Source organism: Aotus nancymaae, unplaced genomic scaffold (genome assembly GCF_030222135.1).
Source record: "Aotus nancymaae isolate 86718 unplaced genomic scaffold, 86718_ANA_hifiasm-v0.15.2.pri h1tg000025l, whole genome shotgun sequence".
Lineage (NCBI taxonomy): Eukaryota > Metazoa > Chordata > Mammalia > Primates > Aotidae > Aotus > Aotus nancymaae.
The window spans coordinates 35210294-35230597 of NW_026988438.1; the positions used below are offsets into that span (position 1 = coordinate 35210294).

Genomic DNA, 20304 nt, shown 5'->3' on the forward strand with positions numbered 1-20304 from the left:
AGCGGAGATCTGAGCGTGGTGAATTATATGTGAACAGAATAGGTCCGGAAAGAGTCTCGGAAACCTTGAATTGGGGTCTGCTTGGAGACTGGAAATGCGTCGAACGCTGCAGGTGGCGGATGGCAGGGGGATGTAACACTGTGGAACCCTTACTCTGTGCCAGGCGCCGAGCCCAGCGAGCCACGCGTGGCGCTCAGCTCGGGGAGGTCAGCCAGTTGGGTCTTCAGGGAGGCGAAATACCTTGCATTTACTATTCCCTTCGCCTGGAACGCTTTTCGCGAGACTGGGTGTGGCAGCTCCTTTCCCAGGCTCAGGAGTCTGGGTAAAAGCCAACCCCGCCTAGAGACCCTCAGGGTGAGCGCCCCATCACGCACTTCACCACTTTTGAAAGCTGGGCTTAGCCCTTCTGTCAGTACTAACAGTCTGTCAGCCTTTTCTTTTGTGCATAGATATGTATATTCTCTTCTTTATTGTCTGCCTTTCCACAAAAATGTAAGCCCCGTGAGTACTGGAGCCTGGTGCGCCTTTCTCACAGTTGCAAGCTCGCAACTGCTGCTGGCACACAGTAGGTGCTCAGTAAATGCTCATGGCCTTCCCACCCCGCCACCTGAGGCACTCGACACATTTGCAGTCTGCAAACTGATCCCAAATCATCAGCTGCTTGCATTTGTGCTAGGATCAGAGAGGGCCATTGAGCTAGAGGAAAGTTAAGTCGGGTGGACTTTCCCGTCTTTCAGGGAGATTTAATAGTAATGACGGTGCTCTCCCCACCTCCTAGCCCCTTGCACGAGAACTGCACAGAACAAAACCACCCGGGCACGAATCTGCACAGCTGCCTCTGGAGGTGGGGTCACGGTCTGCGAGCCCGGGGTCTCACACTGATGCTCTCCTTTGTCATCCTGTGCCTAGAGTCTTCCCTCCCCATGTATTTCCTCCGTTCTCGACTCCTCTGCCTCAGTCTGACTTCCTCAGGAGGTCGAGTTCTCCTAGCCCGTGCTACCGCAAGAGTCCCCTGGAGCTTTCTCCATAAACCTGCCCCTCCCGCGCCACCCTCACTTCTTCCTCCTTCCCCGGCCCGGAAACGCCACTCGAGGAACATTTACGAACGCCTGCTTCGCGCAGGCACCGAGCTAGGCCGCCGGGAGCCCCACCCCGGGCCCCACCGCCGCTCTCGCCTCCCTCTGCGATCCCCACCCGTCCGGAATCCGGGGTCCCTAGTCCCCCGCTGCGTCATGGAATCCGCGGGCTTCTTCCGAGGGCATCGCCCCACCTCCTTCCCCGACGGCGACTCCTGATTGGTGGGAGTGTGCGTCACTCTGACGGCCATTCTCTCCTCAGGGCCCCGCCCCCGGGCCTCGCAGGCCCCTCCCCTGCGCTCCCGCCCCTGCGCGGCTCCTCAGGCTAATCGCCTGGCGGCGCGCGTGGAGAAGTTCTGGGCAAAGTCTTTAGAACTGGCCGCGTGTTCGCGGCGCCCGCCAGCCAGCCCGGGAGAGGGGACCCCTGCGCGACGCGGCCGGTGCGCAGCGCGGCTCCGGCCTGGCCGTCTGTCCGCGAGTGGCCGTCCCCGACCCCGACTCCTGCGGCCGGTGAGGGAGCTGTCAGCTGCACGTTCCAGGGGTCCGGAGAAGCCCGGGTTGTCTTCTCTCGGGTCTGTGCGCGAACCCTAGAGCCCGGCACCGGGGAACTAAGAGGCGTCTCCGACGGCACAGCGCTCAGGTGAGCGGCGGGGCGCCAGCCTAAATGGGACCGGGGTTTTGAGGGGCCTGGCGGACGGGCTTGGAAGGGCTGCGGTTTTGGTGGGCGCCGCTAGTCTCCGCAGGACCGGGGTCTCTGCCCCTGTCGCCCGGGGAGGAGCCGGCCCTAGGGCAGCCCCAAGCCGGGGAGCTCACCCTCAGTGCCGGCTGCAGCTCCCGGGGAGGGAGGACCCAGGTCTCACCCACCCTAGGGCTCCGTCCTTCGAGGGACCGCTGTGGGGATTGACGGCCAGGAGGAGCTGAGCGCAGGGGCCGGGGCGCAGGTGCAGGAGGATGCAGCGTGCGGAGCTGCCCTGGGCAGCCGGGAGGCGCTGCGCCGGGGCGGGAGGCGCAGGAAGCCTGGTTAATTGGGCCGAGCGCGACGCTTTACCACATCCGCGGGATGGCGCGCGCCGGGGAGACTGGGACAACGCGCCGTGGGGCAGGAGCTCCGCTCGCCCGCCTTCCCAAACCAGGCATGCTCGCCCCTTAGCGCTGCCAGGTTCCCCAGGGAGCGTTTGTAGCTTGTAGAGTGGCTGATGGACACTTGTCATAGGTCGTCCAGATACTTCTTGAGCTGAGGCCACTGCCCCTCCTTTGGCAACGCAACTTGCTTGCTGCCTTCTGCCCACTTGTGCTCGCCCTTCTCCACCTCACAAGCCACCAGTCTCTTCAGTCGGGACTCTTGGAGCTGAGGGGACTATGAAGTTGTATCTTTCCATGTGTCTGCATACTGCGCAGAGGTGCTTGGGGCCCCCTACGTGTTGCTGTGACCCTCAGAGTTTGAGTATTGGGCTGAGGACATTCAAAAATATTTTAAACTACAGCTGCAGAATAGATACTTCCACAGATAGTTGAAGCGAAGGCCTGGCTTCTGATCATCCACACTGTACCATCATACAAGGTGAGGTCTTTGTCCTGCCTAAAGATCAGTCAAGCATACCTGGACTCGTATGCATCCAAGCTAAATGACCATCCCCTCCAGCCAAATCACATCACCTTGTTTGTTGTTCCTCTGTCTCTGAAATTGTCTCCTCGGGTTATCTGCCTTCCCCGACGAGGATGTAAATACCAGGAAAGCGGAGACCTTGTCTGTCTTGTTTGACCACTGATCCCCTGTGTCAAGAACACACAATAAGTTTGCAATAAACATTTATAGAATGAATAAATGAAACCTCTGTAAATATGAGGAATGGCAATTTTATATAGCTGATTTTGATTTTTATCCTTATCCTTTTTTACTTTTGGGAAAATTAACAAATAGCAATACTAGGAACTTTTGTATATTACCTCATTAAGCTTGCAGAAGTCTGTTAGCTAGGTATTTTTAACCAGATAGGAAATTGAGGGTCCAGCAGGTTAACCAGTGTTGCCAGGGTTATCCTGGCAGAACTAGGATTCCAACCCATTTTGTCTCTATTGTGCTGGACCTCTTCCAAGAAACTAAAATGTGGTTTCCACCAGTACAGCTAATAGACATTTAGCTTTATTTGTATCAAAAGCTGTGGCTTAGCCAAAAGATTTACTGTTTTATAATTGAGATATATTTTCAATAATCACTAATAGTTACATCATAACCCAGATACTCCCAGGCTGCCATAAGCTGTATTATCTCATTTAATTTCCACCATCTTGCTGGGCAGTGTTGTGAGGTTATCTCCATTTTTCAGGTGAAGAAATGGAAACCGAGGTTTAGGAACTTGCCTAAGGTCACCAGTAAATTGCTGAGCTAGATTTTTTAATGGTCTGACTTCAAACCCTTAACTCCTTTTACTCGGTAAAGATTCTTGTCCCACTCTTTAATTAGATGTTAACTCATGGTACAGTCCAGTGACACAAATATTAAAACCGCCTGAGATTGGGTTATAAACTTTCTGGTGCCCGTATCAAGTGTCTAGTTGTACTATTTTCAGAATCCTTAAGACTCTTACTGCCATTGATTTTTGTGGCTGAGTTTGTGGTTTGTGGGCCTGGTAGATTGGGAACTTTTAATATAGAAGGAAAGGAAATCCTCCTTTCATCTAAATCTAAAGAGAAATCTGATTGGTTTTACCCGCTGTGGTAAATGAACTTGGAACAGTGATGCTTTATACCTCTTAAAGAAACTGCTGGAAAGCCAGCTAGTTCCTCTGTTCTCTAATGCAGAGTGGAGAGTTAGAAACCACTGCTAATTCCAAAAGCTTCTGCAGTAGGCTTTCAGTGAAACAACTCCATTTCAACTTTCCCCTCTTGCACTGACACTGAGGGTGGAAAGTTGGGGAAGAGTGGCATGGGTACCATCTAAAGGGCTCATGGCAAAAAGGGGATGGGTAAGGAATTAGTGATACCTTCTTTGTTGTACTTTATTCCAGTTTGGGGGCCAGTATAACATTTCCTCTTGCATGAGGGTCTGGATAATGCAGTTTTATTTATAATGTGCTTCTCAGCAGTACTATATTTTTCTATTTGTTAATTACATTTCAGGAATACTCCAGAGAGGGTTGGAAAACCCTGCAACCTAGAATGCCTGAGGAAGAGCTTGAGCTGTAGGATACCAGGGAAGATGCAAACTGTTAGGTAGAAAAAGTGTTCCAAGCATAATTGATAGTTGTTTATGGTTTTCTGCATATTCCTTTCCTAAATTTACATATTCATCAGTTTTCTGGCCCCTTTTGGAATTCTTTTTTTTTTTTAACTTTCCAATTGCTACCGTTGAGATCACCTTCAGGCGCACCGTAACTCTTGCCTCGGTGTCTCTCATGTTGGTCCTTTCCTGGGAGCCCTGCAGCATCTCAGTTCCGGATCTTAGGGACTTCTGTACTCTCTCTTGACATTGTCTACAGGTGGGTTTTCCTGTCTCTGTTTATTCCGCGGTAGGTAAATTCTTTAAGTACTATCATGGTGGTGTTAAAAATTCTTGGGTGGCTTAAATAATTAACAGTAACATGAATAACAGCAGTAATAGCTGCTGAAATTTTATGTACCAGATGTTGTTATAAGTTGCTGTACCTTCATTATTGCATTTAATCCTCAGGGCAGCATTGAAGCAGGCACTGTTTTATACCTACAATCTCCAGGTGAGGCTAGGAAAAGTTAAGTTCACAACCGCTTTGCAACCAACATATGGTGGATCTCAGACTCAGTCTCCAAGTTCTTTTCTCTACTTATTTGCACATAGGTTCCTTATGTAGGGCTAAGGGCCCCACAGGGTCGTGGGGTGTCCCTTATGCTGTGCTGAGGCGCAGGTTCCAAGAAATAAAGAAACAGGACACAGAAGTACAAGAAAAATGCAGCTGGGCTGAGGGGGGCCATGCCACCTATAAGCAGAGACAGGCAAGGCCCCGAATGTCCAGAAGCGTCTGTATTTATTGTGTATAGGTTAGGGGGCAGGGTAGTGAGTAAAGTCATCTTTAAGGATAGTGATAGGGTCATGAGCAATAAAACAAGGTGTCCACCCCCATTAGGTCACCTAGGGTAGGAGGTGGACAGTGCGCAGCGAGGGGTCCATTCCCATTAGGTCATCGAGGCAAGGAAGTGGGCCATGTGCAGTAAGGGATCCACCCTCATTAGGTCACCAAGGCATGGAGGTGGGCTGTGTGCAGTGAAGAGGGTGCAGTGTGCAATACCTCTATCTATGGGCATGCTACTTCTAAGAAGATTTATAGGAGGGTGCTTAAGTCCTACCTCAGTGACAGAGCTGTCAGGGTCTACCACCACCTGCTGGCAGCTTCCAATGAGTTCTATAGGAGAATGCTTTTTGAGCAAGCACAGTACAGAGCTGTTAAAGTTAACAGTCACCAAGGTGCGATTAACTGGAGGGGTTTTGAGCCCTCGGGTGCTTGAGGGTTTGCCGGTCTGAGGGCAGCCTTCCACAAGAACTGGAGCAAGGTCCTACAACTCCTTTATCAGGAGGAGTGGCTCTTGCCCCAAGCCTGCCATATAGCGGATGTCTTTACAGTACTGAACGCTGCTGCCTGGGCCATGGATTCTTGTCCTGGTATAACTGTTTTCCCTTAAATCATGCTCTGCACTGTGTCTGCTCCAGACTTTCCTCTGACTATAAGCTGCTTATTCCTTAATTCATGCTCTGTACCGTGTCTGCTCTAGGCATTCCTCCGATTATGAACTAAGATATAGTTTTATATATATATATATATGGAGATAACTGAGTGGTAAGATATTCTTTAGGCACTCATTCTATGAACTAATATAAGATTATATATAGAGGATTATATAAAAGGAAATAATTGAGTAGTAACATTATAAACTGAGATACTCTTTAAGCCTTAATTCTATAAACTAATATATGATTATATAGAGAAGATTATATAAAAGGAAATAACTGAGTAGTAACACTATAAACTGAGATATACTTCAGGCCTGAATTATACCAGGATTCTGCTTAGCTCTCTTTCCTTGATACCTATATGGGGGGGGTTACCCACACCTTAGCCTAAAGTCAGGATCCAGCAGCCTGGGCTCAGCCTTGGCTCTCATCCCATCATTCCCCAACCCTGTGAGCTGGTAGTCTGAGTTTTATTAATCAACCAAGTATTTTGCCTTTGTCCATGCACTCCTGTTGCCTAGAAAGCTCTTTGGTATCTCCATGTGAAAACCTAAGTCTTCTGTCAGCATAATCTCTCTAAACCCAATTTCCCAGAGCATTTGTTTTTTTAAAATATGAGAAACTTCCCAGTTCAGTTTCTGATCACAAAGTATGTTGCTGGTGTCCTTCCTTCCTTCAGCACTTCTTACCTTTTACCTTCCCCTATTCCTCTTACTCTGTTGTTTCCTGGCCTAATAATTTATTTGAATATATTGCCTCCCTTCCTGGATTTTAAATGCCTTGAAGGGGGAGGGTGAGTGTGTGTTCCTTAGGTTTCTATTCCTTTATGTCACTAAACATGGTGTCCTGTCTATAGTAAGTGCTCAATTGAAAAAAAGAATATTAAACAATTATATTTGCTTGCCTTTTGTTAGAATATTCTGTGGAAAAGTAATTGGAGTGTGGCATTTTGTTTTCTAGTTTTCTAATTTGTTTTGATCCACAGTACTTTAATGCCATCATTATTTTATGATGAAGCAATAGAATTCTGAGTTAAATCCATGAAAAGCACTTGTTCTGGTTGCTCTCATTTTTGGACCAAGGAGATATTGCAAGATCTTAAATTCACACATATAATAATCATTGTCTGTAGATAAATATCTTGCCTATGTTGTATACTATTTTTTCATATCTATGGTAATGCTGTCACTAAAAATGTACTAAAATTGTTATGGAATTCAAATGGAATTTTTGTCAATATTTTATGAATCAATTAATATTCCACATTTTAAAGCAGATTTGCAAGACCCTCTGAATCAGCTCCTGCTTCCCTGTCTAGACTCATAACTCATCACTCACCATTTATTCTGTGTGTTCTAGTTGCACTGAACTAAGTAAAGCCTCCACCCTTACCCCCAGGGCCCATGCATGATGCGCTCTGACCGCCCAGTTTTTGCCTAATCTTCTGTCATCTTCATTATGTTTTCCTTCTCAACCATCTTCATTCACCTGGCTCATTTCCATTCATCCATAAGTTTCAGCATAGAGGCACCTTCTAGAAACCTTTCCTCTGCTCCTCCAACTTGCAGTTGGAGAATGCTCGCAGCACTCTGTGCCCACTCATTTTGTATGGAGTATTATCATACTGCTGTGTAACTAACTGGCAGTCACTTGTCTGAATCTTGCTCTGAACCACTGTTTGTCATTTGGCTTACATTAGAATTACTTTATTTAGAGATCTTTAAACAATGTTCCCTACACAGGCCCTATTACCAAAGTTTCTGGATCAAGTGGCTTGGTATTGAGGATTGGTCACTGGAATATTTTAAGAATTTTTTCTAAAGTTTTCTCATTCTATATTACAGCTGGATAAAATTCCATTGTATGAATGTACTGTACTTTAGTTACTTTAAAAAATAACAGCAGGGTGGGCGTGGTGGCTCACGCCTGTAATCCCAACACTTTGGGAGGCCAAGGTGGGGTTGGATCATGAGGTTAGGTGTTCGAGACCAGACTGACCAACGTGGCGAAACCCTGTCTCTACTAAAAATATAAAAATTAGCTGGATGTGGTGCGCATGCCTGTAATCCCAGCTATGGGGGTGAGGGGATGGGGGGGTAGGCGGGTGGGTGTGGTGGGGCTGAGGCAGGAGAATCACTTGAACCAGGAGGCGGAGATTGCAATGAGCTGAGATTGCGCCACTGGACTCCAGCTTGTGTGACAGAGTGAGACTCTGTCTCAGAAAAAAAGCCCAAAAAAACAAAAAAGCCCCCCAAAAACAGCAATATTGAGATAAAATTCACATATCATACAATTCACATTTAAGGTCGAAAATTTAATGGTTTTTAGTATATTCAGAGTTGTGCAACCATCACCATAATTAATTTTGAAACATTTATCACCCCCCCCAAAAAAATTTGTACCTATTAGCAGTCATTCCTCATACTATCTATCCATTCCGTCAATCCCCATCCACTAATCTACTTTATGCCTGTATAGATTTGCCTATTCTGGACATTTCATATGAGGGGAGTTTGTGTGGCCTTTTGTTTCTGGCTTCTTTCACTTAGTATGTTGTTTTCAAGGTTAATTTCTGTTGTAGCATGTATCAGTACTTTATTCCTTTTTACTGCCTAGTAATACCCCATTGTATGTATATACCATGGTTTTATTTACCTATTTGCTAGCTGATGGAACTGGCATTTTAAAAAAAGTTTGGTTCTAATGTGACCCTAATGTGTAGTCCAGAAGTTCCTTTGAACCCTGTTCACTGTTTCATTGTGGGGCTAGAATTGGCAACTGCCACAAGATAGTTGCATAATAAACATTCAGATGGCTGCAGCATTTTACTAAAAGTGTAACTCCTGTTATGTTGCAGTCAGCAAAAAGTCTTGTCATTAAAAAGAGGTCCTCATAGTTGATTGTTTAGATACTGATTTGAACAACCCAATTGTTAAAAAAAAATGAGTCAAGGAACTTTGAAGATGGCTGCAGTGCTACAGTATTTAGGATTTGCTTTGAAATAATCTGGGGGTGAGGAGGGAGTACAGAGGAAACAAGGATCCGTGAGCTGACGATCATTGAAGATGGGTGATGAATTCTCTATGCTGTTTGCTGGGGCAGCCATTGGACGCATATGGCTATTCAGCTTTTAAAATGTGGCTAGTCCTTATTGAGAAGCGCTGGGAGTATAACACATACACACTGAGTTTTCAAAGACTTAGTATGAAAAAGAATGTAAAAACACCTCAATTTTTAAACATCACATGTTGAAATGATAATATTTTGAATATATTGTAATAATATGTAATTAAAACTAACTTTACTTGTTTTCTTTTACCCTTTGTCTACTTAAAATTACATGTATGGCTCCTATTACATTTCAGCTGGGCAATGCAGCTATATACTTTTGTATATGTTTGAAATTTTTTGTAATAAAAAGTTTAGAAATATCAAAGGCATCTTTTTTAAAGTCTGAATTATATATATGTGTGTGTGTATATATGTGTATATGTATATATATTTTTTTAAATAAAGGATTCCTCTGGTATGAAAGGATTGGGAAATACTGATTTTTTTCAAAGATGCTTCTTTGTAGAAGTTTATAGCAGGCAGGCTATAGCCTTCCAATATTATTCCTGGGCTTATTTAACCTATGTTAACATTTTTAAATTCTTTTATAATAATAAGTAGAATAGCAGTGTAAAGAATTGCTCTTTAGTTATTAATCTAAATAATTTTGTTTTGAAGTTGATGAAATATTTTCTTCATCTTGGAAAAATACAGAAGGCTCAGTGGTAATTTCCTTGTTCTTAGTCACATTGTCACATTGTTCGTACCCCTCAAATTGAATTTCCTCTGGACTTGGTTTATAATCACCTCTACCTAAGTCTGTTGTTTGTTTGAGAGCCAGAATATGGTTGTTTCTAGATGCTCCAAGACTCCTTGAGTATGAGTGGAATATGATTCTTAAAATAATAATAATGTGTGAGTTTAAAGCCAGGAAGCAAACTTCTTTCATAAAAATTTCTTTAGATGAAAATTTACTTATGAAAAAAGATCCGAGGTAATCAACCCAGTTCTCTGAAGGGGTATGGGCTGGATGAAAAATCTTAGAGGAATTCTCATCTGTGATTTCTGAGATTGTGTGAGAGTAGACCTGAGTTAGAAAATACCTTAAATGTAAAGCAGAACAGAATGAAATTGCAGTGAGCAATCCAGGGGATTGGCAGAGGATCCCTGACAGTTACTATAAATAAAGTTTGCCATGTTGTTTACGCTCTACAGTTAAAATACTAAAATCATTATTTTTAGTATTGTGTGGGTCCAAATACTTTCCTCAATATAACATTTCTCCACATATGCATTAAACCGTAGTACTTGTAAAGATTCCCACACTGGTTTTCTGTCTTGATATCAAATATTGTAATAGTTACAAGAAATTTAAAATTACAGTTTACATCTTATAAAACAAGTATTTCTCCCTCCCCGAGTCATTTGTAGTAGACAGTGATCTGAAATGTTTAGAAGCTAAAGCTAATATGTATATTTTAATCTACATATGTGTATACATAAGTATGTGTATTTATGTGTGTATATATTTATGTATGTATATATTTTTAAATCTCGGCAACTCTTATTAAATTTGAAGTTGATGCCTCCTTAGAATTAAAGCACGCACTAAGATTTTTGCTCATACATTTCATAAATATTTATTAAGCATATGCCATGTGCCAGACACCAGACTGGGTGCAGAGGATGTGGTGGTGAATTGAACAGATGTGGAACCTTCCTTCAAGGAGCTTACAGACTAGAAAGGGATGTAGATATTAAAGAGTTGGAGAGAGTTCATTAATTACCGTGGAGAGATGTGGCTCAGGGAGAATAAGTCTGGCTTTTAATTGGGACCTCAGAGAGAAAAGTTCCATTTTTCTGTAGGTTGTGATTCAGGCTGCTGAAGGAAGAGAAGAGAGAATGTGGCTGGGGAATCCTCAAAGGAGGATGAGATGAGCAGAGTCCTGCCCTTTTGTGTTTTTCTGCCATTGCTGGAGGCCACAGGGAACTGAGTGGGAAGAAGCCTTAACTCCTCTTTTGAGGTTTTGAATTTCTTTCTCTGATGAGACACACAAGTTTGTTTATTTGCTAATGGGAGTTGAATCCAAAGTTGAGTTTTTAACACCTTTGTAGCAGAAACAGAATGAGATCTAACGACCTGTCCTCCAGCATAGCCCTTCATGTAGCTTAAAATAGCTTGCTGGCTGGATCCTAGTGTAGCTTAGTTGTCTAGCATCTGAGGCAAAATGGGTTAGAGGTATGTGAAGTCTAAAAGAATACAGGGAAGCCCACTTGGGTTTTTCTCACAGGTTTAGGGCTGCTTCATGCAAATCCCTGGTGTATATAGAATTAACTGAGGTTTCCTTTGGAGCTTGTTGGAGTTATTAGGGAATGGGAAACCATCCTTCCTTTGAAGGTGGAGGTAATTATGAATAACAATAATAGCAGTGCAGCCAGTAGCTTAGCACCAGGCTAAGTGCTTTACGTTCACTACCTCGTTAGCTCTTATAACTTAGGAGGTGGTTGCTGTCATTCCAGTTTACCAATGACAAAAGGTTTTTCTAACATCCTTTTACCCTTCCTGATTTCCATTTGAGAAATCACTTCTTGCCTTTGGATGTAGTCTGCTGGAACCAGAAGGAGGGGTCCTGTTTCCCTAAGCTGTGGCCCTGTGAGCCATAGTCATCTGACCTGTGAGGTCAGTCAGATGCCTCTCTCTGGACTCTGGGTGTGGGAGGGTCGTGGAGAGTGTGCTGCGAGGTGTGTCATGGCCAGACCATCTGTGCATACAGCTATGTTATGATGTAGCTTTCCATCCCTCGGAGCTGTGCCTGGGCTTGCCTCTCGAGCCCCCTCGCAGTTCCTTGAACTGATTTTTTTCTAATATGTTTTCTTTGGCTTCATTTACCAAATTGTTTTCTGTTGCTTCCACCCAAAGAACCCTGGCTATCCAGGCCTAGAGAGGGTGAAATAGTTTACCTGTGGTGACCCAGAGAGCAAGCGGCAGAACTGGGGTACAGTCAGGTCATTCAGCTTCTGTTGCCAAGCCCTTGACCAGAGACCCCCTCTGTGTGCTGAATATCACTGGACTGGGAGTCCGAGGATCAGAGGATGGATGCAGTTCCAGTGGTACCTGCCTCTGGGGCCTTGGGCCACTGCCTTTTTAAGCTGGACAGGGTAGACAGGATGAAATCTGTACATATCTAAGTGATACCCAGCTTGAGAGGAATGTTCTTATGCATGAGACTTTTGGACACATTTTGCCCCAGTTTTCTAAGGGCATTTACTTTGAAGTTTGAGGAGTGGTCTCAGGCAGTGGTTTTCAAAGTGTGACTCCAGGAGATGTATCAATGTCACCTAGGAACTTGTTCACCAAGTGGTTGGGGTCCAAACCCATAGATTGGAAACTCTGGGGGTGGAGTCCAGCAAACTGGTTTTAGCCCTTCAGGTGATTATGATGCACACTAACGTTTTGAGCCCCAGACATTTTCATTTTATTAAAAATAATTTATTATGTTCAAGGTGCTAACCTAGAAGTAGAGAGCAGGCAAATGTTAGTTAGCCACAGCCCCTGACCTCAAAGAATATTCACTTCAGTTGGAGAAATATATATATATATACACACACACACACACACACACACACACGTATATGTTTATAGCACTCCTCCTTTTCCCTACAATTTTTTTTATATCTATCTATCTATCTATATCTATATCTCTATATATCGATAGATCTATCTCTCTACTTCTATAAACAAGATATTGAAATGCTATAGGAGCTCAGGAGGAGTGAGGGAGATGTTTTTGCAGAGAAGTGGGTGTTTGAGCCACATCTTGAAGGGCACATAGGATTGAGATAAAGGAATGAAGGGGCCGAGCGTGATGGTTCATGTCTGTAATCCCAGCGCTTTGAGAGGCCGAGGTGGGCAGATCACCTGAGGTCAGGAGTTTGAGACCAGCCGGACCAATATGGTGAAACCCCATCTCTACAAAAAATACAAAAATTAGCTGGATGTGGTTGTGGGCACCTATAATTCCAGCTACTTGGAGGGCTGATGCAGGAAAATCTCTTGAACTTGGGATGTTGAGGTTGCAGTTAGCCGAATTCTTGCCACTGCACTCCAGCCTGGACGACAAGAGCGAGACTCTGTCTCAAAAAAAGAGAAAGGGATGAAGGGAAAGGTAGGAAGGACATTCTAGGCAGAGGTGCTAGGTAGGATGAGCCCAAGGCATAACATTTTAAGAGTTGATGGACCATCCAACTTGATAAAGAGAAGGACTGTGTAATGGGAAAAGTAAGAGCATACAGGTAGATTGAGGCCCATGTGGTATAAGTCCTGAATCCCATAGTAAGTCAAAAGACTATTCTGTAAACAGCAAACATGGAGGTGACATGGTAAAAGCTATCTTAGAGGAAAGTGTTTTGGTGGTGGCGGAGAAGGGCAGAGGCTGGGAGTATAGGCACAAAGTGATGAGACCTGAACTGGGATGGTCACAGTGAGAGGAGAAAGAAGACAGATAACATCAAAATACTGGAAAGTTAGAATGATAGCCCCTAGGAACTAGGTGTTGGGCATAGGGTGAGGGAGAAGATAAAGATGATTCCACAAGTGATAATAAATGGTGTTGGTACAATCAGGCAAAAAATAAAATAAATTTCACATTCATCAAAACTTTAAAACAAATAGGAATACTAAAAATAGAATACCCTATTTTAGTAATAAGATGAAAAATTCTTTCTAGATAGGACACAAAAGCCAGAAGCTGTAAGATAAAAGATTGGTTTATTTGATTACATATCATTTTTGCAGGCCCAATTTTTAAAAACTATGTCAAAAGGCAACCAACACATTTATCAAAATAATTGCAATTGATATCACAAACATCTACTTTTACCAATATATAAAGAAGTCCAACAAATCAGTACAAGAAAGGCCAGTTACGGTAAAGGCAAAGAGTTTGAACACATAATTTACAAAATGGCATACAAATGACTCTTAAACATATGAAAACTTTAACCTCATTCATAAAAAGGAAAATGCAAATGAAAACTTCAGTGCGATGCTATTTTTCACCTATCAGATTGGCAAACATCACAAAATGTAATGGTGTTGGCAAAGGTTTGAAGAAACAGGTATTCATATATTGTGGATGGAAATGTAAATCGGTCCAAACTGTAGAGATCCATTGGCAGTATCTGTCAAAATTGCAAATGCATGCACTCTTTGAATCAGCAATAACAGTCCTAGGAACTTTATCCTATAGATACACAAATGCACAAAATGATATATATGCAAAATTTTTTCTTACAGTATTTGTATAAATACAAGATTGCAAGTAACTTAATTTTCATCAGTAAGTACTGGTTAACAACGAGGCAGTTCTACATCTTCTGATATGGAATGATCTGTGAGATTTATTGTAAAGTTAAGAAGCAAAGTACAGAATATCCATATATAATATATATATTTTATATGTATATATACATATACACATGGACATATATTCTTGCATATATGCACAAATGCATAAAACTGGTGGGCTGAGGCCAGCACCGTGGCTCACACCTGTAATCCTAGCACTTTGGGAGGCTGAGGTGGGTGGATCACCTGAGGTCAGAAGTTTGAGACCGGCCTGGTCACCATGGTGAAACCTCTTCTCGACTGAAAATACAAAAATTTGCCAGATGTGGTAATCCCAGCTACTTGGGAGGCTGAGGCAGGAGAATTGCTGGAAACCAGGAGGCAGAGACTGCAGTGTGCTGAGATTGTGCCACTGCACTCCAGTTTGGGTGACAGGGGAAGACTCTGTCTCAAAAAAAACAAAAAACAAAAAATCGGTGGGCTGAAGCCAGTTCACACTGGTACGTGGGAACCAACTGTGTGCATGACTTACCAAGCCCTTGGCTGATTACTTCATGTTGGTAGTTTGAAATCAGCCACAGTGGAAGTGTTTACACTGTGGAAATCAGGAAATATAACACATCAGGACATTTTTGTTTTTGTTTTTCCAGAGAGTTGGTTGATAAATATTTAATTGTACTCACTGTAATATATAAATATAAAATATCTTTTAAAGGTTGTACAAGAGTTGCTATAACATCAGACTCTCCCAGGAATGGGAAGCAGGATAGGTGTGAAGTTGAAATTGTACCTTTTGAATATTGTTCCAAGTAAATGTATTACTTATTTGGAAGTAAATATATAAAACAGACCAAAAGTAACTGCAGAGTTTCAGGCCTATGTGACTCTGTTATTTATGGTGCCATTGACTACTGCTGGGGAAAACAGGAAGGTGAGTAGATCTTAGAGAAAGAGAATGCTTTTGATTTTGAATATGCTGAGCTTGAAGTGTACGGGTGGTATCAGTGCAGACATGTCCAGCAATAGCGCAAGAGAGAGGGCAAAGCTGTTGATCAGTTCTGGGAGTCAGCAGTTTAGTTAAAATTGTGACAGTTAAGGGGACCCTTACCTGTACAACCTTTGGGGCAGGTCCCAGGAGAGAAAGGAGGAAGCATGTGGTACATTGGGGAATGTAAGCCAAGAGGTAGGTAGGGGAAGGGTAACTGGTCACAAAGTTTGAAGGACCATAAAATAATAATAATGGTAGTTTTTTAAATGAAGTATTTGCTGGAAGTGAGATATTATTCTCTGTACTTTTTGAAAGAACATCACCTGATTTAATTCTCACAGTTATTCTCTGGGGTGGGTACTTTTTTCAAGATATGCTTGAGTTGGGGAGGATAATTTCAAAGAACAAAGCAGAAGAGATCTCTTGGGAAGGGTGTTAATAGAGCAAGACCTCTAAGTGTGGTAGAATTTCAAAAGGTAGAGAAATGAGAGAGAAAGATATTTTAGGTAGAGGGGAATAATGAGCAAAAGTGGAAACAGGGTTATGCCTTGCAGCTGAAGGGCAAGAATTCATGGGAACCCAAAGGTGGTGCATGACTACTTCATCCTCTAGCCATTGGAGAGCCACAGAATGTTTTGAGTTAGGGAATATATGTTAATCAGTTCAACTGGTAGTCAGATGCAAAAATTAAATGTATGATTGGAAGACTTCTGTGTGTACATTGTGGGAAGGAGGGATGATAGGAAACAGGAAAAATTACCGTAAAAATTTGAGATATGGCTGGGAGCAGTGGCTCATGCCTGTAATCCCAGTGCTTTGGGAGGCTGAGGCAGGCGAATCATGAGGTCAGAAGTTCGAGACCAGCCTGGCCAACATGGTGAAACCCCGTCTCTACTAAAAATACAAAAATTAGCCAGGCATGGTGGCACGTGCCTGTAGTCCCAGCTACTGAGGAGGCTGAGGCAAAAGAATTGCTTGAACCCAGGAGGTGGAGGTTGCAGTGAGCTGAGATCATACCACTGCACTCCAGCCTGGATGACAGAGCAAGACTCTGTCTAAAAATAAAAATAAAAATAAAAAAAATTGAGATAATGTAGATGACCTGTGAATATGAATACACATATTTAGAGTGTCTGCAAACAGGCATTGTGATGGCTCATGCAAATTCAGTTTCTTAAGCTGAATTTGCCGTGTGGCAGTGTATTGCTTATCTTATATATTAGTCATTTAGGGGATGTTTTTCCAGAAGACTGTGAATGGGGAATAAGCAAAGTGGAGGTAAATAAAGAAATGATTATTTGTGATGTGCATTTATATGTATGTGATTTATAAATGAGTTCTGCCTGGGAAGTATTGATCAGCCTCATGAGGTACATACAAGCCCAGCCTCTTTAGAGAAGCACTGTGTTTGTACTGGCAGTTCTTTTACCTTATAAACATGTATATACAAATATAGTGGAAAAATTCCACCCTGATTAGGTTTTCAGCTCAGTTTTTCTCTGGCCCAATGTCTTCTTTAAGTGTGTTTTTTATGTGTATCATTAAGGAATGATACAAATAATAGGGTGTCAAAAAGGAAAGGCTTTGGCCTAAACATGGCTCAGAAAAAGGACTGCCTGGCCTTCTTCATGCAAACCTGCCAGTGTATCACACTTCTGACTTGTAATTCCTGTTTTTCTAGTCTGTGATCCTGTGGGGCAAAATAACATTCCAGCTTTGTTTGTTACTTTCAGTTCTACATCATTTGTTCCTTGATTAAGGGCCTGGAAGCCTCTCTTGTTTGTGGCATCCAGAGGTCTTATTTTCCTGGGTGTGTGTAGATAGGTGTAGATAGAACTTGTATTAGATGACTGCCTTTTCTGACCCACAGATAAGACACCTTTGTCTGACAGATGGTAGGGGCCAGAAGGATAAGATGTAGAAATTTTGGATCCTTTTGTAAAATGTACAGTGTGTGGTCTCCACAGGTGCTAGATTTCCCTTCGTGGCTAAGAACTTCCCAGTCTGGGGAAAATACCCATGTTGTAGGAAGTGAGATCCATGGGTCTTGCTGTAGCTAGTTAATTCAGACTGAGATTTAGCAAGTCATGGACCTCCGACATCCTTGTGAGCAGTTCCGTTTCTCCTTCTCTCTCTCAGAGGACTTGTGTGAGACTTAGCCAGGTGTCAATGGATGTGAAGGGGGTCTGGAGGAAACAAGGGCGAGGCAACATTCCAGCTGGGCAGGGAGCCAGCTGGAGGGGTGGGGCCGCATGACTGGGACACACTCTTGAGGGCAGTGGTTCTAAACCTCAGCAGTGTCAGAGTGTCCTGGAGGGACTGGTAAAACACAGATTTGAGTCAGTCTCAGTGGCTCACACTTTTAATCCCAACACTCTGGGAGGCCGAGGTGGGAGGATCGCTTGAGGTTAGGAGTTCAAAACCAGCCTGATCAGAATAACGAGACTCAGTCTCTACAAAAACAAACAAATTAATTAATTAATAAAGCAGATTGCAGGGACCCACCCCCACAGTTTCTGATTTAGTGGATTTGTAGTGGGACCTGAGATTCTGTAATTCTAACAAGTTATTAGGAGTTACTGACTCTGGTTCACAGACCTCTTAGCAAATCCAAGCATTGGTTCAGTAGACAAAAGACCGAGTCTTAACCAGCCTGCAGTCCATTCTGATTCAGAGAAGAACCAGAGAATTCTGGTTATCATTAGCTTTTCCTAACCCCCTTATTTTATATAACATTTCCACATTTGTAAAGCACTTTGACATGTGTTGCTTCTCACAACAAAATAAGCCTGTGAGGTAGGCAGGGCAGGTATTAACCTTGTTGGGAGATTAAGGAAAATCAGACTGAAGATAGATGACTGACTTACCCTAGGGGCAAACATGGTTGAGCTCATACTTGTATCCAGATTTTCTTACTGTAGATTTATTGCTTTTTCTACATTACCTTTTCTTCCTTGAAAAATACTACATTTTTTTTCAAATGATTTTTAGACAAAACAAAATTAGGGAGATGTAGAATCCTTTCTCTCATGCGTTCACAATAAATATTTTTTGAAGACATAATACAGAACACATACTTATTGTTGAATAAATGAATGGTTTCCATAACTCCCTAACTCTACTTCTGAACTCATGCACTTTTGTATGAGTAGTATCAATTACAAATAAAAAGAAAAACAATAATTAATTATTACCACATGCTTATTAAAAATACTACCCAAAGCATTGCCTTTGAAGCTAGTTAAAAGCTTAGATCATCTGGTTGCGTAATGCTCAAAGTTTGTCCAACTTTACTTGTTTTAATCACAGCCACCAACACAAAATTGAGTTTAGAATAGTTTTAGAGGTAGAGAAAAGATTTGAAGATAGTACAAAGAATTCCCGGCCGGGCGCAGTGGCTCACACCTGTAATCCCAGCACTTTGGGAGGCCAAGGTGGGCGGATCATGAGGTCAAGAGATTGAGGCCATCCTGGCCAACATGGTGAAACCCCATCTCTACTAAAAAATACAAAAATTAGCTGGGTGTGGTGGTGCGCACCTGTAGTCCCAGCTACTCAGGAGGGTGAGGCAGGAGAATTGCTTGAACCCGGGAGGCGGAGGTTGCAGTGAGCCGAGATCACATCGCTGCCCTCCAGCTTGGTACCTAGAGACAGAACGAGACTCTTGTCTCAAAAAAAAAAAAAAATTCCCATATGCCCCAAGTGGTTTCCCCATTGTCAATATCTTACTATGATACATTTGTGACAATTAATAAACCAGTACTGTTGCAGTATTATTAACCAAAGTCTATACTTCATTCAGATTTCCTTAGTTTTTCCCTAGAGTCTTTTTGCCATTCCAAGACTCCATCTGGGGTTCTACGTTGTTAGTTGCCATGTCTCCTTAAGACTTCTCTTAGCTGTAATAGTTTCTCAGACATTCCTTGTGTTTGATGACCTTGAGAACTTTGAGGAGCAGTGGTAAAATATTTTGTAGAGTACGATCTCCATTGGGATTTGTCTGATGATTTTCTCGTATTGGACTGAGGTTATCGGTTTTGGGGAAGAAGATCACAGAGGTAAAATGCCATTCTCATCACATCATATCAAGAATATATGTTATCAGCATGATTTATAGTTTGGTTATATTGACCTTGCTCATCTGGCTGAGGTAGTGTTTGTCAGGTTTCTCCACCGTAACGTTATTTTTTCTTTCCCTTTCCATACTATACTCGTTGGAAGTAAGTTATTAGGCACAGCTCATACTTAAGGACTGGGGAGTTACGCTGCACTTCCTTGAGGGTGGTGTAGCTACATACATTATTCAATATTCTTCTGTGAGTCGGATTCGTTTCTTCTCTTGCATTTATTTATTCAATCTGTATTTTTTTAATCAGTGTGAATCCATTGATATTTATTGTATACGTTGAATTATAATCCAGTAGTACTCTATTTTGTTGCTCAAGTTCTTCCAGCTTTAGCTATTAGGAGCTATTTCAGTTGGCTCCTGTTCCCTTTGACATAAGTCCGTCACTGTGGATTTTTTTTAGCATGTCCTTACTTTCTGGCGCTACAGGGTACTCAGGCTCATCTTGTATATTCCCTGTCCCTGGTCTAGAATCTTTTTTTGTGTGTGTGGGTGATGTTGGTCTTTATCCACTGAATTGTTTTCATCACCCACTACATGGTTTACTACCGCCGGTGAAAAACACTGATCCATTTCCACTCCTCTCATGTTAAAGATAAGAAAATAGACACCTTGAAAGGTGAAATGGTTTATGTAAGGTTATGCCTCTTTGGTAGCAAATCTCAGGTTAGGATCAGGTCTTCTGAACTTTTAGTCCTGTCCCTTTTCTGCCACTCCATGCTGGCAAATTCCACCACTCAGAGCCTGCTTCAGTATACTCCCACCTCGCCAAGGTCCTTGTGCATAGGCAGTCAAATGTGCGCTGAGCGGGATGTGCTACTGTCTGCCCAGGGCACGTATTTGCAAAAAGGGGAAAGTGGGCTGGCTGGATTCTTTGTGGAGGCTGCTGTGGTGAGTCTGTGTTGCCTGGTTGAAATGGAGTTTTGTCATGGTGAACACATTACAGACCCACAGAGTGGCACTGCAGACATCAGCACTTTGCAGCTGTGGTTTGACCACATGACTGGCCTCTGT

The 20304-nt window shown here is 43.0% G+C and overlaps 1 protein-coding gene across 1 annotated transcript in view; it reads left to right on the plus strand.

Annotated features, from left to right (window-relative positions):
- Positions 1–1424: 1424 nt before the first annotated feature.
- Positions 1425–20304, plus strand: part of OSBPL3 (oxysterol binding protein like 3) — a 194066-nt gene continuing 175186 nt past the window's right edge. Inside the window, exon 1 of the mRNA XM_064380535.1 lies at positions 1425–1716. The gene's annotated coding sequence lies outside the window, so the exon portion shown is untranslated. The remainder of the gene's footprint in view (positions 1717–20304) is intronic.